Source organism: Meleagris gallopavo, chromosome 2, assembly GCF_905368555.1.
Source record: "Meleagris gallopavo chromosome 2, MGAL_WU_HG_1.1, whole genome shotgun sequence".
In the NCBI taxonomy this organism is placed as follows: Eukaryota; Metazoa; Chordata; class Aves; order Galliformes; family Phasianidae; genus Meleagris; species Meleagris gallopavo.
In genome coordinates this window covers 43,108,388-43,121,460 of record NC_139405.1, presented here as the reverse complement: position 1 = coordinate 43,121,460, position 13,073 = coordinate 43,108,388, and the positions used below count along the sequence as shown (strand labels likewise).

Sequence of the window (13,073 nt, the reverse complement as noted above, 5' to 3'; positions counted from 1 at the left end):
TCATGCCTTTTGTTCAGGACAGAAACTCTCTCCTGTCTGCTTTTTCAGTTTTTCTGTGGCTCTGGCAGGAATGGAGCTCATGGTTCTCTCCTCCATGGAGGCCCATAATGTGCCTGGGCTTTCACGCCCTGCCACTGAAGTGCAAAGCATAAAGTTACTACCTCTATCCGTCTGCCAAGCACCAGTAGTTCAGACACTGACTGCAACCTAAATTTATTTTCTTCTGTTTGGATGTTAGTATCAGCATAAATCATACTTCTGTTGTATACAAAACTTTAAGATTGCTTCAAAACTACTATAAACATAAGCAATATCAACTAGTATCAAAATTACTTTTTGCTCTTTGTAAATACTGTAATTGGTATATTAATGATACAAAATGACTTTTCTTAAATCATCTACCTTTTTTTTGTTATCTTTGGAGGCAAAAGCCATCCAGTAAGACTATGAGGATTTTTTTTATACTTTCTTGATCAGAGGGGAGAAAAGAAAGTATTAAACTTCAAAAGAACATAAGGAGATTTCACAATGCAAGAGTTACTTGACAATGCAATCCTAACTATAACAAATTATTCTGCTAATGTATAATATAAGTAAAGCATGCTTAAACCAGCACAAAGGTTGATATATCTACACTTCTGGGAGTCTTGTGTTTTGTTTTTTTTTTTTTCAGTTACAAAACAAGGAAATCAAATAGATTTTATTTTACATTCTGACGACATTATATTTTCATTTTTTTTCTACTCGTTGAGTGTTCTGCATTTGTCCAAAAGATGTAAGTATGCCAGTGAGTCAATGCATGCAAGTTCAGTGTTCTGCTTTCAGGCAGTTTACGACATTCAGTCAGTGTCTCTTCTGAGTAGAGGTTTGCATTTTATTATTACTGTTGTTTGGTAAACCTTCTGACACATTATTGCTAGGATTTCAGGTTAATCCAGTATTATAGCTCTCAGAATTTCTTCTTCATATTTGCTGGGCTTTTTTGTTTGTTTATTATTATTATTTTCAAAGAATAACATGAATTAAATGTGTATATAAAACCATGGTATCTCATAAAACATATCACAATTGTAGGAAGATAATACTAGCATGAAAATATTAGTACCTACTGCATTCATCCAACTGTTTGTTAAAAAGAAAGATGCTTTCTCTAAATTGGTTAAGTTTTAAGGTCATGTATTTCCTTTTAATAGCCCAGTCTTTGAAGGAGCATTCTTCCAGTTGTTAAATTGGCTCTAAACATAAAGTTGATGTGCATGAGCGTGAAATTTGTATTCACACAGATAACTAAAACAAGGCTTATATCTTTTTCCCCCAAAGGCATTTTTCTCCACCTTTATAGTGCTTCTATTCTTGAGGCATGAAAATGTGTGAGCCAGGTTCTCAGATCTCTCATATACTGGACATATGGGGAAATTTGAAAACAGAAAATTCTCATAAGCGCCCACTCATCAACCCCGCATCATGAGGTTAAAGTTCAGAGAAGGTGATAATAAACTTTGTTGACAAATCCTTGGCTCTAAGATATGGCAGACAGAAAGAAGAATTTCTGTGTAAAAAAGCAAATTTAGCAATTTGACAGCAGCTGAGGTCTGAATGCTGTAGCAAATGGATGCTCTCTGAGTTACAGAAGTTAAAGGTCAGTCATTCAAACATCAGCTATTTTATTTGACTTACATAATTAGTAGCCATTAGCAGCCATTTCAACTGTCTGTTAATTGCTTATTTACTTTTGGTTCATGTCCCCCTTCAGCACAAAACAGTCTCAACACACTGATGTATCTAGCAGGAAAAAAAAAAAAAAAGCCTACCCTGTAGTCAGAGGTGTCATTGCAGCAAGGACAGAGACACTTTTAGTGTCTGGGTACCACTAGAAGAATGCTTTGCATTATGAACCTCAGTGCATAACAGCTGCCTCAGCGTGTGCTCATCATTCCTGGTCAGATTTATCCAATTTGCTTAGTACTAGAACAAATATTTCTGTTCCTGCTGAAAACACGGCTCATCCTTTTGTGAACAGGCTTACAAAAACAGGGATGCATTGTTCCTCCTGTTTCAAAACACTTATGCAAGATTTGTGGAGATTGTGTGGCAGGGATGACAGATGAGGTAAGTTTTCTGACAGGAAAATGAGCAAAAAATAGAAGCAGAGGCACTAATGTCAGAATTGCAGCCTCAGTGGTGTGCTGGAAAGCACAGCCAGTTTCCAGATACCCATTCTAGCTCACTCTCTACTTACCTCCTGATACCATGGTTTTGCAGATCCAGAGCAGCCTTGGTCATGAAGACAGTTCAGTTGCCTTAAATGAAACTGTTTGTATACAGCATGTGATAATCATGAAACAAAAAATTAAACTTTAAGAACTGAATGGTATCTAAAGCCACGTGACATAGATGCAGTCAAATGTCTCTGTGATGAAAAAGTGTGAACTGAAGGGTTATGCTTTGCTGATGAGAAATTTCTATGGAGACGGAGATAAAACATACAAATAGCTGGTTCTTTTACTACCAGTAGGAGTCTAGGTGAAATAAATGTTTCAGCTCATCATTCTTTATCACTGCAATGTTTGGTTTTTTGGGGTCTCACTAGTGAAATAATTTATGCTTGCTTCTCTATTTACTGCCATTGCCCTGTATCAGAGTTTAGCCTACACCTTGTTGATTAATTCTGATAGCTGGAAGTAATACAAGAAAGATGTTTTTAAATTAAATTTATTGTAGGGGAAAGTTCTGCACAAAATTAAGAGAAATTCCATCACCATAATGGTGTTTGTAAAGGAGATCTAAATTTTCCTTCAAAGTGTACACTAACTGCTTAAATTCCCTCAGCTCTGACTTCTCCTTTCACCTTATAGTTAAAGATATTGATATGATAATATGAACTAGAAAAACAGTTTTGGCCTTATAATTTCTTCCTTCATTCAAACAGCTATAAAAATAACTTTAATGTCTGGATTGTATGTGTGCCTGGAGCTGAAAGGATGATGTCTGAGGATGATGGATGAGGATGATGGTCTCTTCTGGCCTTAAAAATCAATGAAATCAGATCTCCAAGCTCTGGGAGTGGGCAGCTGTGTTCCCTGAGGCAGCCAGAGCAACAGAAAAGCATGTCAGGCCATCTAGGAAACTGTGGTAACACCACAAGTGTGGAGTCAGTGGGAGTATTTCTAATACAACACTTTTGGGGATCAAAGTAGCCTGTGAATGTAACACAAGGAGAAGCAGTCCTGTGTATTTAATGGAAATTTTCTTAACTAGCTGATATTGGCACCGGTCCTACAGCCTAGGTCACTGGTCAGAATGTGAAGTTTCACGATGAGTAGCTGTCTTTGGGAATGTTTGTCTTTACTCTTATTTGCATCTGAGTTTACTCTGAAAAATCTGGAGATTGATCCAAACTTCAGCCTGCCAGCCCAGACCTGGCATCAGGGCCAAAAAAAATGGAGGGGCTGGTAGTCACAGTGTGGACTCATATAGCCAGCCATATGATGGGAAGAGTAGCACTATGGATACTATCCTAGGCTCTGCCTTGCCAGTAAGGACCTCCTGCCATATACGGTTACTGGCCATCTTCTTCATCTTGGCAGCCACACATTTGCAGACATTATTCCCACACAACAGAAGAGGAACTAGACCAGCTGAAATTTGGCCAGTTCAAGTGATACGGTGCTTTGCTACCTCAGAGCTCATTACAAACCTCACAACACTTTCTGGATCTAGGAGATAAACAAGGGAGTTTAGTTAAATGTACTGACTTATTAAGAGTGACTTCCTTTAAGATTTGGTGTACTTCATTTGTTTTCATCACAGGTAATTGAAGGTGACTAGAGATATGAGGGCTGTCAGTTTTCCAGATATTCAGTAATGCTACTGTCCTCATTTCTTAGCTTATTTCTTTTTTAGATTAGCAAGTGATCTGTGATTTACAGCAACATACCATATTTTTAATCTTTTTTTTTTTTTCCAGCGAAGTTGTCAAAGGTGCAGGAAAGCAACTGTGTTTGCAAGTAAGTACACAGCAAATTTCAAATCTTAGTTTAATTCTATTAGCAGTAGAGTCTTTGGAATCTGAAATACAAATTCTGGTGTGAATAAGTAGCTGCTTCTTGAAGCAACTAATCTGAAACTTCCCCAGAATAGATTTATTAATTTCTTGGAACCAATAGGTGGATGCTGGATCAGACACTATTTAAGTTAAGTTGCATCATCATATCAGGAGTGAAAACATGGAAAAAAAGGTGATCATGTTTTTTTCATAAAAATGGAAAACTACTATGTAGAAGTGAAGAGAAATGGTTAAAGGATTAGACAAAGAATTAAACGCTTAGAGAAGTGTGCTTTATTAGACCGTGAGTGTCCATATATTTCACGTACTAAAAAAAATGATTTTCAAAAAAAGACGGTATATTTAGATAACAGAATAAAGGAAGCTATTAGAAGTAAAATAGCCATCCATTTGAATGTAGAAATACTTTCCAAAAGATGAAAATAGAAGACAACTTGAACTCATCCTGTTAAATGTAGAACTCTAATGAGACATACTTAAAAAAAAAAAAAAAAAAAAAAAAAAAAAAAAAAGACTTTGAAGAACAACTTCCTAAAGGCATTGAAATGACTAATAAGAAAGTTCTCTGATACCTCAGAAACAGGAAGTCTGTTAGAATGTCAATGGGCTGAAAGATGATTAAGGTACAAATAGGATATTCCAGGAAGCTAGGGTCATGGCAAGAAAGCTAAATTAACGAATTGCATCAGTATTCTCTGTGGAAGAGATCATGAGGGTTTCTGTGAACCATTCTTTGCAGGGATGAGCCTTAAGAACAGTGTCAACAGAAGACATTTTCAGAGCAATTCAATAAAACGAACAGTAACAAATCTTAAGGACCAGGTAGCATTCAACCAAGCATTCTAAAGAAGCTAAAATATGAGACAATTAAGCTGCTAATTTCTGAAATCAGCCTTGAAAGCAGAGAAATAGAAGGTGGCAAATGCGTTGCTATTTAAAAAAAAAAAAAAAAAAATTTAAAAAGCAGAGCCGAGGAACTACTGACCAGTAAAATTGATTTCTGTAGCAGACAAATTGGTTCAGATCATAGAGAATAGAATTGGTAAACACATCATTTTGTAGAGAGAAAATGGGCCTCACAAATCCATTAGCATCTTTTGACGAAGTTAATGAGAATCAGGGTAAGGGCATGCTGGCTGCTATAGTAGACTTGAGTTTTCAAAAAGTTGCTTGCATCACCAAAAGGTCTTAAAGAAATTAAAGAAGTTGTGGAATAAAATAGAGGATCCTTCACGTGGTTTAACACATGGTTAGAAAAAAAAAAAAAAAAAAAAGAAAGATTAGGGATGAACTGCCATATTTACACAGTGTAAGACTGGGGATGAGCTGAATCCCACATGGCCCCTGTTGGGGGGCCAAGTTTTATTTAGACTTAGCAAGGATATAGAGTTGGAGATAGGCTATGCTTCGATTTCATAGCTTTAAAATATTTTCTTTAATCACGAAATCAGTATAATCTGCATACAATTTGCACGGCTCAGTACATAGGCCTTTATGATTACAATGTCATTGCAGGAGCATGTTGAGATTTTGTGGGTTAGCAGAGAAAGGAGGAAACAATTCTTAAGTTAGATGTTGCAGTAGTGACAGGCATAGAGAAATATGTCACATTTACTTTGAATTTGACAGAGGTAGCAGATATTCTTCATGTGTATGTCAAGCAAATTAAATACTAATATTGACCCACCAACACTAGCAAAGACAGTTGTTGTCTGTGAGGATGAGAGAAAAGAAACAGAAACAAACTGCCAGTCTATAGGTCAAGATGTTTGAATTATAGTACTGCAAGAAGGAACAATTTTTTATTATTGAAATCTCAGATTTTCCCAAATGTTTACACTCAAGCAGCTTTATTATCCTGTTGTATGAACTGATGCTCTCTTCTATGTTAAATTAAGTGCTCCAAGAAATCTAGGTAAATTGTTTTAGTGGAGGTATATGGAGATGATCTTCAAAAGCTAATCATACTTGGTCTTATGTATGAATGGTTGTCTCTGTGGAAATTAAGGAGCGAGCCTTTTCAGGCACTCCCAGATCTCAGCCCAAGAGTGTGAACCTTTATATCAGTGTGTATGTATCTATAATCTTGCTTTGATATTAATAACTAACGTATCTCCTTTAGAAATGTTATCATCCTGTTTAGCAAGATGATTCAAAATATTATCTTTCAAATAAACAGCACTATAACTGTTGCATAAAATGTTCAGAGTTCTGTACTAAGAATCTGTTCATGAAGTGTATTGGTGATACTTAGGATTGTAATTCTAATCTTTTGCTTGCATAGAAGCCATTTTTGAGTATAGTTGTTAGCACGATTGTGTAATTTTTACTTCCAAGCAGGTACATAACAGCCTAACAGCAAGGATCTTGTGTAAGAATTTTCACTGGAGCCATGCATAAAGAACAGGTAAATAAATGGCAGTATGTTTTGGTACAGGTTGCACACATGTACACTCTTATGCCTGCGTACACACTGTATGTCATGTGGGGGCTACTGGAGAGCATAACAGGTACCTGTATTGGTTATTCTGCCTGGGAAAACTCCTGTACGAGTAAATGATTTACAGAAGTGGAATTAGCATAACTCCCAAGGAACCATAGCACAAAATTATTATAATAGTTGTAAAAATCTACTTTTCCACACTTACTATGATGATAAAGTTAGTAAAATAGATGAACATAAGGATACCTACCACCTTTAAGAATGACTTACAGAGTCACAGAATGGCCAGGGTTGGAAGGGATCTCAAGGATCATGAATCTCCAACCCCCCTGCCACAGACCAGGCTGCCCAGGGCCCCATCTAACCTGGCCTTGAACACCTCTAGGGACGGGGCATCCACAACCTCTCTGGGCAGCCTGTTCAAGCACCCCACCACTCTCTCTGTAAAAAACTTCCCCCTGACATCCAAACTAAATCTTCCCTCCCTCAACTTAAAACCGTTTCCCCTTGTCCTGCTGTTATTTACCCTTTCAAAGAGTTGATTCCCCTCCTGTTTGTAGGCTCCCTTTAGGTACTGAAAGGCTGCAATGAGGTCACCCCACAGCCTTCTTTTCTCCAGGCTGAACAAGCCCAGCTCCCTCAGCCTGTCTTCATAGGGGAGGTCTTCCACTCCGCTGATCATCTTCATGCCTCTCCTCTGTTTTTTTCCCATCATTTAACTTTTTTTTTTTCCTGAAAATCATCTCTCTTCAGGCTACCACCCCAGACAAATGACCTTGTATCCTAGGTGTTATTTTTAAATCATACTCACAGGCATAATAAATATACTACCCAAATCAATCAGTGGGAGCCCAAACTGAAGCTTCCAAAAGGACAGCACTACCCAACACAAGTTCAGTCCATAATAAAAGTGCCATCAGTATACCTCTGATAGGTTACGGGGCAAATAGATCCTTTTGGAATTCCATTCTAGCTCCTTGTGCAAACAAGTCTCAACCCTGTAGGGTTTTGTAAGAGCTTCTTCACAGATGCAGTAGCGCACATCAGTTACAGAGGTGCCACTGCTTTGTAAGAAAGTTATATTTGTTCTTGAAGGTAACAGAGGAGGTCTGGTTGAGGTTCTTGCTGCTTTCCAGATATGATTAAATATAAATCATGAAGGCCATGTTGATTCCAAAGAAGTTGTTTCAGTTTATGTAGCTTATACGTATGGCTCATCTTAGTACCATAGGCACCGCTCTTGTGTGCTTCCTGGCACTGCCTTTGTGCTTTGTGTAATACTAGGCACTGCCCTCACATTGCTCCAGGCTCTGGTTAGAGCAAATCAGTTCACATCAATTGACGTGAACAGCACTATGATACGTTGCACCATCCAAAATATGGACTTAATGTGCAAGGCAATGCCAATTTGATCTGACAGTGACTTATAGTGACATTGAGCAGCTGTCAACAAGAACACAAGTGCATGGAGATAGAAAGTTTGGGACATGTACCTGAATTCTTCTGAATTCACTTATTGTAATTTTGCACATATTCAGTAAAATTCATGTTTGCAAGGAAACCAGGTGAGAATTAGGTCAAGTAGCACAATTATCACATATTTGTCCATGAAATTCTCCATGGAAATTGTTGGAATTATACCCGCTACTTTCAGTTCTAAATTCAGCTCATTATTGTTTCTGATGCTTGTTGATCAGTTTCAGAATAAGAAGAAAAATATTTGTTTTGTGATTCCTGGTCCATAGATTGTTCAAGGCCTGGAAGGTCCTTCTGTATCTTTGTCTTGTTCCTTCCTATGCTCTTCCCCAGCAACCTGCTGTAAGTCAGTATTGATATTGAGATGCTGAAAGAGCTGATCTTTTGGGTTTATAGCTGGGTAGGGCCATTTCTTTATGTATGATGAAAAAGCAAATTAACTTACATTTTGTCATCAAAACTAAGAGACAAAAATTAACGTAATTTTATCCAATTCTGCATATATTTCTGAGAAATTAGGGACCTGCAAACCTAAACTAAAATAAATAGTTGCCTTCACCGAGATCGCATCACTGATTTTTTTTTTTCACCAGGATTTTTTATTTAATATATTTGTTAATTCCTGTCCCATCAAGACTGCAAATTTAGCTAATTCCACCAGTGTAAAATGACAGTGAACACTGACTTAGTAGGAAATAGACTGTATCTAGGATACAGAACATCTCTGTTGCTTGGACAGTGCCCTTGCCATCTGTGGGATGAGTTGACAGATAATATCAAATTAGTACAGATCTTTGTTAAAGTAATCATAAAGTTTTATAGTTAAAATAGAGAAGGTCAAGTAGTCCAAAAATCTGGGTTTCTTTAGCAGTCTTTAGCCTGGCTATGTTCCACAGCTGGAGTATTTTCATTCTTTCTTTCTTTGTTAAACATGTCATATAATATATTCCTCTTTGACTCTAAATGTGTATGATAAGTACACAGGGCATGAATTGCAGTAAAGATAACTGTTGCCATAGGAACCTTAACTTTTGCATTTGCCAAGTTTGAATCTGTAACAGTGCAATCATAAGACTGCAAGGCAGGGGGAGGTCACATCCCTCTGACCATCCCTTTGGAGGATTCCCTTCTTACCTACCTCCATGCCAGCTCCATGCTCTCACACGTTGGACCAATGGCAAGACCACACACAGGTTGGAGGTGATACTGGAAACACTGCCAGGGTGGTTCTTCAGGGGCTGTTTTGGTTCCTTCTGCTCCTACACACTTCTGAATGAGCGTATAGGGGCTTTCAGGCAGGATCAGGTCTGGCCTGTGTTCGTTGACCCGAGTGTTTAGCAACACTTGCCATTTTGTTTACAATTCCACATGTTTTCCCTTAGCCACTCGCAGTTACAGAAGCACAAAGCGCTATATATATATATATATATATATTATATATATATATATATATATTTTATTGTAAAAAGCCAGGATGTTTGTTGTGTGATAACATCTACTTGGACCCAGCATAACCAGGCACTCTGCTCCAGGGGCACAAATCTGTTTGTCCCATGAGCATTAATACCTGTAGTTTCTAGAGTAAAACACTGCACAGAAGCTTTCTTCTTCAGGCCTTTCTTCCTAACCTAGCCCCAAAATGGAAATTTCTGCCTTGCTCAAATGCTGATATACTAGTGTTTGTTTATTCCCAAATAGAACTGGAAATTTGAAATATCAAAGGCATGAAAAAGGACTGCATAGTGAAACATCTGTTGCAGATAACAAAACTGCTCATTTCATGTTAGCTCAGTGCTACACTGACATTTTCTGAAGAGGCTCAACACCTTGTGGGAATTTTATCTGATATCTTTTATTTATTTATTTTTTCCTATGGCCCAGAATCTCTTGCTGAAATATAGCTCCTGATAGATTTAGTTCCTAATGGGGAGAAGCCCAAACTTGATATCCACTACTGACTTATGTGAGCCTCTTCTGAAGGAATATCCAAGGAGAAGAGAGAGAGAAATACAGTCTGTACTGGGGAAATGCTCAGCTATTGCTGAGATATTTTGATATAGCCTAGTGAAATAGCTTGCATGTCTCCTGTGTATGCTGTACAACCTCTATGGGAATAAAACACTCTTCTCAACAGTTTTCTGACCAATGATTTTTCCTAGCCTGAAGGGAAGGAGAGAAGAATGGAAGGAATGGAAGGAAGGAAGAAGGAAGGGAAAGAAGGAAGGAAAGAATAAATAAAGACTAAGTGAGCAAGAAAAAAAGAATCCTGTCTCTTTTCCAAAACACATACAGTCCTGAAAGAAAAGCAGTAGTCAATGGGAGCTGAAAGGTAGCTCCCCAAGCAGCAACCTTGTGTGCTGTCACTTGATGAACAAAGTATTTGTTCTTTCTCTCTCTTGGGATGATCACCCATGCCAGATATTCTGGCATGTTCCTAAGCCTGCTGTCCAAACTATATTCACTTAGTAACAGGAGCATTTGTCTGAGTAATGCTCTAAGTTATACCACTGGGGTTTGCAGGGCATGAGAATTTTTGGTGTTGGAAAGGGAATAAAAGACTACTCCTTTCTCTGCAGGCAAGCAAAGACTCTGTATTCTCTCCATATAGGCTCTTCTTTGTTTTTTGTTCAGAGATTGTCTTATATCCAAGTCAACCAAAGAAAAGCTGATTATCACCTTCTCACCTTTAAATAGAGGGATTGCAGAGAAGTTGATGCTGGGTAACTGATCTACTTCTTGAGCAGCCAAAGGGGATAACCATTACGATGAAACAAACTTGAAGGAAGAGTGAAAAAAATTGCCAAGCTAATGATTAATACAGAGCCATAGGTCCAAGCGTCGTGGCTGACCTTTGATTCATCATTCGTAGTTATTTGTATCTATATAAAAAGCACAAATATGAGGACTGCTCCAAAGTTCTTACCTTATTATGTTGGCTCATTATATCAGAGGTAAGTGGTAGTGGTATGGCAGTAGAGATTGTTGGGAAGCCAACAGTATTACATTACAATATGTTGCTGTGTAACAGATGGCAACAGAGGAGCAATCTCATAAAATGGTTTCTGACATGAAAATACATGTGAAGCAAAGATATGTAACTGAACTCTTCCATGAGGAAAAAGTTGCACTCATTGACATTCATCAGTGTTGCTGAGTGCTTATGGAGACCAAACAGTGGATGTGAGCACAGTGAGGCAGTGTGTGGTGCATTTCAGCAGTGGTGACAAAAACACTGGATCACCTCCACTGGTGCAGATTTTAATGAATGCATTATGCAGGTTCTTGTTCATTGCTGGTGAAAATGCATAGCTACTGGTGGAGACTATATTGAAAAATAGTGTTTTGTAGCTGAAAATTTGCTCTTTTAAATAGTGTTATTGTGCTTTTTGTGTCTGCTGTAGTTTCCATGGAAATAAATAGGAGGCATTACTTTCAGAGTGACCTACGTAAATAGCAATTTTAATTCCCACTGCAATAGACAACCAGTTTTTCCTCTGAAAATGTTCACCACTGTGGAAAGTTTCTTGAGAAGCATTAAAGAGAAAAACACCAATGTCAGTTAATGCTGACATCTCTCTCTTTTTTCTTCCCACAAGCTTACAACTTTTTTTTTTTTTTTTGATGTTTTGTTAATGACATATATTTCTTCCTACTTATGGTGGATGCCTTGGAACTAAATTGGTTACAGTTAAATTCCAGGAAATGCTTACCACTACGTTGCTGCGGGACTAGCAGAGAGATGAAGGCTAATCTTTTTCTTTGGAGTAGACTAAAAGAAAAATAAGTTTCCTGGAATATCCACACTGTTTTGCCTCTGGAGTTCACAGAATGGGTGAGTTTGGAAGTGACCACCTCTGAAGGTCGTCAGGTCCAACCCCAATGCTCTAGCAGAGCCATCTAGAACAGGTTGCTCAGGATAACATCCAAAGGGCTTTTGATGATCTCTGAAGAAAGAGATTCCACAGTTTTGGGCAAGCTGTGCCAGCTCTCAGTCACTTGCAGAGCACGGAAGTGCTTCCTATTGTTTAGATGGAACCACCACTTTGTACCCATTACCTTGTGTAACTTGTATATTGGTAAAGTTTCTTGGGATCAAGAGTAAGAGAAACCAGAAACCACAATAGCATGTTCCTGTTCTTCGTCTAACTCATCTTATGTAATGCTGGAAAATGTAACTGCAGAAGCTGACCCTCTCCACTTATGCAACACTCCTGGTAATGGGCCTAATTCTACTTTAGGCTGGTGCAATTTCAAGGGGATAATCCTGATTTATACTCAGGTAACCAGGAGGAAAAACGGATCCATTATATGCATAAGAGCAGTCATATTATAAAAGGGCTAGAGTTTTAAATGGTCATTTCAGCCAAGACAAATAGATTTTCTTGTCACCCATCCTCACAGCCCATGACAGCTTAGAGCTCTGGTAGATTGGTTTTCAAACCGGAGGATGATAGAAATAAGCCATGAAAACACCACAGACTGTCTTTTTGGCATTTTACTTTTTCTTTTGGTCTTCATTATATCATAATCTAGATAAGAAGCAGCAGCACACAGTATGAGTAGCATTTTGATGTCATGCAGGCTGTTGAAGAAGTGGAAGATACAGTCTAGTTCAAGTGTCAGATGTGCATCAGCAAGATTAATTTACAGCAAAGTCAGAAATTTGAGTAGGTTTGAATTACACTCCCCCATAGTGAAAGAAAAAAAAAAAGAAAAAAAGAAAAAAAAGATTGCACTATGAAAATTGGTATGACATAGTGCAGAGGTGAAAGAAGAAATTGGTTTCTTTTTACTTTAAGGATAGCATCAGAGTCTAGTATTAAGCCAAGACAGTATGAATACCTAACACTCACATTAGAAGAGAAAGATATTCATCTTCCCCAACTCAGGCCATATTCACCTTTTCTTTAATTGCTCTGGGGAAATACAGATTTACACCTGAGCCAGTAAAAGCAGGATGAACTCCTTTTCAGCATGCAAGAAGACAAGAGACACAGCCCACTGTGCAAAGCAGAAGAAAAAATTGCAAGTAATTTTCACCAGCAAAACACGTTTTCCCCTCCAGTGTGAAGCAATGGGGAGCAGCAA

The 13,073-nt window shown here is 38.0% G+C and overlaps 1 long non-coding RNA gene across 1 annotated transcript in view; it reads left to right on the top strand.

The window, feature by feature from the left end:
• LOC109366044 (uncharacterized) overlaps positions 1-11,033 on the top strand; it is a 63,766-nt gene extending 52,733 nt beyond the window's left edge. Inside the window, exons 5-7 of the long non-coding RNA XR_004158887.2 lie at positions 3,968-4,007; positions 6,404-6,473; positions 10,145-11,033. This is a non-coding gene — a long non-coding RNA (uncharacterized LOC109366044). The remainder of the gene's footprint in view (positions 1-3,967; positions 4,008-6,403; positions 6,474-10,144) is intronic.
• Positions 11,034-13,073: the final 2,040 nt, after the last annotated feature.